Source organism: Polypterus senegalus, chromosome 10 (assembly GCF_016835505.1).
Source record: "Polypterus senegalus isolate Bchr_013 chromosome 10, ASM1683550v1, whole genome shotgun sequence".
In the NCBI taxonomy this organism is placed as follows: Eukaryota; Metazoa; Chordata; class Cladistia; order Polypteriformes; family Polypteridae; genus Polypterus; species Polypterus senegalus.
Window position 1 is genome coordinate 41687782 of NC_053163.1, and position 6150 is coordinate 41693931.

The window sequence follows — 6150 nt, forward strand, 5'->3', positions numbered from 1 at the left end:
TCTCTGCAACTCCTGGGTGTTCTCCATGTTAGCTTGGACAGTTATGGTGAGTTATGCTAGCACATTTTCAAAACACTTTCTCCACTATTTCTTTTAACAGTCCCAGTTTCCCCTATAAACACGCTCAAAGGACAAAAACCCTGTAGATGGATGCCTGTGACTGTTCCCTTTAAGCGAATAATAAAAACAGCAGACATACATCCCAGTATTTCCCAGTCTCTGATATGAACTTCTAGAGTATCTGTTGTAATATCCCATTAAAACATTCCAGCAGGCTATCTGTCTACATATGGTATGGTGTGGTTCTCAACCCCCTTACGCCTAACACCTTATAGACCTTTTTCAGTAGTTTTGATGCCCTGGTCTGTTATTAGTTCCCTAGGTTTTCCTACTCTAGAAAATAGTTGTATGAGGACCTTTGCTATGTGTGTGGCATGCACTTTCTTGAGGTTGAATACATAGTGGCACAATCACACACTACAAGGATAAATTTGTACCAAGATGTGCTTCTTTATAAGAAACTGATGATATCCAAAACTGTTGACGAAAAGGGTTCCTCCACAATAGATAAGGGAATAAATGGAGCTCTGCCTCCCATCTTAACTAGCCCCACCTGCTGAAAAACCAGAGAAACCTTACTAAACTTGGCCACATCTTTCGACCATCAAGGCAAACCCTATATGATGTCTTCCTAACACTCCCGTGACCTGCTGACATTTTCTTGAGGTCTTCTGACCTGAAAATTTGTCAAAACAGAAGCATAGGCTGTTGCATAGGCTGTTGAGAATCTCCTAAATCCTCAGAAAAATCAGATTTCAACCTGGATAAATCAGAAACAGGTACCCCTAGCCCTAATAATCGACCTTCAGACCTAACTGCATAGGGAACAGCATTTTATCCAATACACCTATGGGTAGAACATATCAAACATCACCAAAATCATATAAGCTTATAAGGCGCTCCAATATTTTCAGCCAAGCAATACGTTACAACCGTATTCGACTCGACAGACTGGGATAAACAACTGCAGGAGGTTAGACAAGATTTCATCAGACAAGGGTATACCCCCAAAACAACAGACACTCAAACAAGTAGAGCTACTGTCATACCCAGAGACAACCTTCTTGAATATAAAAACAAAGACAACAAGAACCACATTTGCCTTGTTGTCACCTATAACTCACATCTTGAAGCACTTCGAAAAATTATAAAAGAACTTCAACCAATACTAAACAATGAAAAATGTTTTTTTCAGAACTACCCCTCCTAGCATACAGGCAACCACCAAACCTCTAAGTGAAATCCCCAAGTGAACCAACAGAAAATGGCTCATTTCCTTGCCTACAGAAAAGATGTAAAATGTGTCCTTATTTTTATGACATAGATTGTCTAGTTATACCATACTGCCAACTAGAACATCACATAAAGGGATCATTTTCCTGCAGATCATCTAATGTGATCTACCTGATTCTCTGTATGAAATGTCCCAACAATGCACTCTATGTAGGAGAAACTGGACAAACACTCCACCAAAGAATGAACTTACACAGGTTCCACATTAATCATGGCAAATGAGATGTTCCTGTGGCAGCTCACTTCAACAGCCATGGACAATGTAAGAGGGACTTTAAAGTCACAGTGCATATGGGCAACTTCAGAACACAGCAAGAGAGAAAAGAATTGGAAATTAAACTCATGCTAAAATTTAACACATTCAACATGTTTAAATAGAGACAACCCTTTTATGGCCAGATATGAGGATTGTCTGCATCTCTCGGACCGACACAGACAACGTGATGTCAAACATATGTTTTTGAGAGACAGTTTACAGACTCAAATAGATGCAGTTACCTGTTGAACCAGGGTTGGATGCTGCCCTCTAACTCTTTCTCCTCTCTCTCTGCAGAACAACAATAACGAAATCACTTCCTGTTCTGACCCTCAACACCCCTCCTCTTCCTGACGTCACTTCTGGTTCCAGCTGCCTTTCACCCTTGTCATCACTCTATGCAGCCAACCATATATACTGCCTCCATTTTCTTTTTGTCAATTCTATTTGATGTCTGTCTGAGAAGACGTCATTTCCTTTTTGTACTACAGTATATGGGGGATCCCTCCAAACCATGGATGGTGTTTGTGTCCTTATTTTACATTGACTACAGATCCATATGGTATTGTATAACTCATCAGAAACTTCAAAAGACATTGTTGAACAGTTATCTTATTAAAAGATCTTGACTATACATCATTCTCCTTTCTTGCTAAACAAATTTTAGCTTGGAGAGGCCTATTAATTTTGTACATTTAAGTTGACCCACTTAAAGGTTTTCCAGTGTTGTATCTGTCTTGGTGTCTATATAATCACAGGGAATTCCAGTTTCTGTATTACATATTGTAATCTTTTTAGTTAGCAAATAAAAGGTGATATTGGGGCTTGAAACTGCAACTCCCAGCAGTCCCTGCAGTGACTCTGAATGGTCTTCTTCTGAGTCTTCTGAGGGTGCAGGGGCTGTTGGGTTCAAGGAGACAAGCTCAGCATTTAAAAGGAGGCTGGTGAGACCAAGGAAAATAAAGTATTTTGTGGTTTGTGTCCGAAGTTCTTGTCTAATACATGTGCTTTCTCATTTTTGTCCTGGACCGTTTCTTGGTCGGGGTCTGGATTGTCTGCTGTCTGCTGTCTGCCTGTTACGTGAGGACGGTATATTGATTTATGGCCATCCTGTGAAGAAAGGAACGCTCCTGAACCCGTCCACCCGTCTTTACCAATTCAGGAACTACTGGTAGGACTATCTTTACATTCCCCTTTAATGTGCGGATCTCTGGACTATTTACCTTCATCTTTACATTAAATCTGTTGCCACTTTTTCATGGACTTTGCTGTATGTGGTTTTTCTTTGTGGTTAGTTGTATTTAATGTATAATCACCATAAACAGAACTGGGGTGGGATTGTTGTTTTCATCGATTATTGTTAATAATTCTTTATTTGCTGTTTTATTTCCAGTGGCTTTTTGTCTGTGAGTGCGTAAAGGTCGGGCCAAGGTTGGGTGCGTCCTTGGAATCACCACTAAAAAAATAAATAAATTACCGTCTCTTTGATGGTGTGAATCTTAGCGGCACTGGACCGCTTCAATTTTGCTTGATTTCTCACTACATCCATAATGGCAAACATGGTAAAACACCCTAGTACTCCTTTGGGGACTAAGTCCCTCTCCATACAACATTTAGAAAATGGAGTCTGTATATCTTGGAACTGACTTTATATTTCTCCGAAACCTCCCATTTTAAATGGTCAAACTCTTAAGGATTTGTCAATGTCTATATGTACAAAGACAGGCCATGCATGTTCTGTTAAAAGAGACAGTAGGATCAGATGGGCGAAAGCCCAGACTCCTCAGGACCACGGTCCGCTACATCATCTCTGGCTGAGAGCGAAATGGGGAGCGAATGTATGAGTGCGAGTGACACAGGTCACGATAGCTTGCCAATTGGAGAAAATCATCTGAAACTGGAAAAGGCTTTGCAGTCCATGCTTTCAACTACTCCACACGAACCGGGAACACCGGCTGCAATAGAGCGCACCGCCTCACCTACGGTGCACAAAAGCAGAAATGATCTGTCTGAACTGAAGGTGATGATCGCTGAGCTCAAGCAAGAGATAAAGAAAGATATAAAAAAAAAAATGAGAAGGCAAGGGAAAAGGCAAATGAGAAGCTGCGACAGGAGCGGCAGCAGGATAATAAAGACTTGGAGAAATGCATATGTATTCGCTTTGAGGCAGTCTTTAAAGATATACTGGGTAAAATTGAAGAGCACATTCAGGAAACCTTGTCTAAACTGAGCACACTTGCTGATCAACTGGAGACATTCACGACTCAGATTGAAACAGCTGAAAATCTAGCTGCCAGTGCTGAAGAAAAAACAACAAATGCCAACTCCAAATGCAAAAAACTCAGAGACAGACTTGCTGCTTTGGAAGATGGAAGCAGAAGGAATTATATTAGAATCGAAGGTCTACCTGAGAATTGAGAAAGTCCAAACCCAGTGAAATTCGCAGCTGAACTATTTTCTAAAATAATTGGAGAGGACTTTAAAGCAGATTCTAAGATAGTAACGGCTTATCGCGTACGCGGATCTAATACAGTTAGACCTAGATCTTTTATTATTCGCTTTGAGAGATTATTAATTAAGCTAGAGGTGATGGCACTCCTCTGACAAAAGCAAGAGATTATATATGAAAATAACCACATTTGTATCTTCCCTGATTTCTCTCCAGCAACAGCTACTAAACGTGCAGCCTTCTACAATATTAAACAGCAGTTACGGCAAGCCAATATCAAATACAGCTTCTTGTATCGTGCCAAACTGAAAGTGGAATTGCAAGGTCAATTCTATGTCTTCGCCAGCAAGGAAAACCTAGAAAAGGAATTAAGAAAGGTGATCCCAACACTATTGTGAAACACAATAGTGAGTCGTAGCCTGTCGTGACATGGCAAGGATAAATAACCTACTGTCTGATCTATTTGTTAAGATACAGGTTTTTATAATTATATATCCTCTTTATTACTCGGACGCTATCTGTTTATGTTTTACTTACAGTTATAGACGTTTGTGCTTAAGTTTTTTTTTAATCTTATTTATTTCTTTTTTCTCTACCCTAAAGGAGACTGTTTAACATCATACCCTTGGTTTATTGTTATTGTTATTATTGCATTAAGACTTACTATGCTTATTCTGGACCACTTTCTAGCACCATTCCCCGGGTTTATTATCCAGGTTTATTATGTTAATACATTAAGATTGCTGAAGATTATATATATATGTAAGTTCATAGTTTGTTAATGATTATATGTTGGTCATATAGTATTTAGGCTATATTTGCAATAGGTACTCTGTTTTTTTAATCCTAAAACGCCACTGCGTTGGGGCTTGTTTTGCTTTGGACATGCTCTGTCTCTGGGTACGTCAGAGGACTGGGACTGCGTGAAGTGGGGTCCAGCCTCACGTGGGAAGGAAAATAGGAGGGTGTGGGGTTAAGGAGGGGAGAGAATGAGAGCAGGCTATATCTATATCTAATCTATCCTTTTAGTCTTTATAATTATAACTACCAACATAACAATAGGCTGCATGGCAATAAATCTTGGGGAAGGAAGAAATTAAGGTTAAAGCTGTCTCACTTCCAGTTAAGACTATAAAATGACATAAAAAAATCAGAATCAATGTCTCCATGATGGGACAGTTAACTTTGTAAGCTGGAATGTTAAAGGCCTAAATCATGAATTAAAGAGAAAGAAAGTACTCTCTCACCTAACAGATTTAAATGCTAAAATAGTATTTTTACAGGAGACTCACTTACTAAGCAAGGATTAGTTCCGGCTGCAAAAGGACTGACTGGCCAAATGTTCCATTCTAGCTTTACAAAGAAAACTAGAGGTGTGGGAATTCTCATACATAAAACAGTCTCATTAGTAGCATCAGATGTAGTATTGGATCCTGAAGGGAGATATGTGATGGTCATGGGCATCTTATCTAACTGTAAAATGATTTTAATAAATGCTTATGTCGATGATAAGGAATTTATACAAAATTTATTTGCATCCATTCCCAATGTGAACACTCATAAAATTATAATGGCTGGGGACTTTAATTGTGTTTTAAATCCACTCTTAGATAGGACTTCTATCACAGGGTGGGACGACATCTAACACTGCAAAGATAATTACAAAGTTTATAACTGATCACAACTTATCAGACCCCTGGAGGTTTTTAAACCCAAACTCAAGAACATATTCTTTCTACTCACCAGTACATCATTGCTACTCAAGAATTGATTATTTCTTTATAGATAATAATTTCTTGCCTATGATTAAATCTTGCAAATACGAAGCTATTATTATTTCTGACCATGCACCTCTGATCTTGGAGCTAAAATCACTATTCCCCACACACTCACCTCGCAGATGGTGTCTCAACCAACTTCTATTAGACGAGAATTGTACAGAATTTATATCCAAACAAATCAGTTTCTACCTAGAGACAAATACATCCTCAGAGATTTCTGCAGGAATACTCTGGGAAACTCTTAAGGCCTTCTTAAGAGGACAGATTATCTCATATCTTTCCCACAGAAATAAATTAGAAACCAAGAAAGT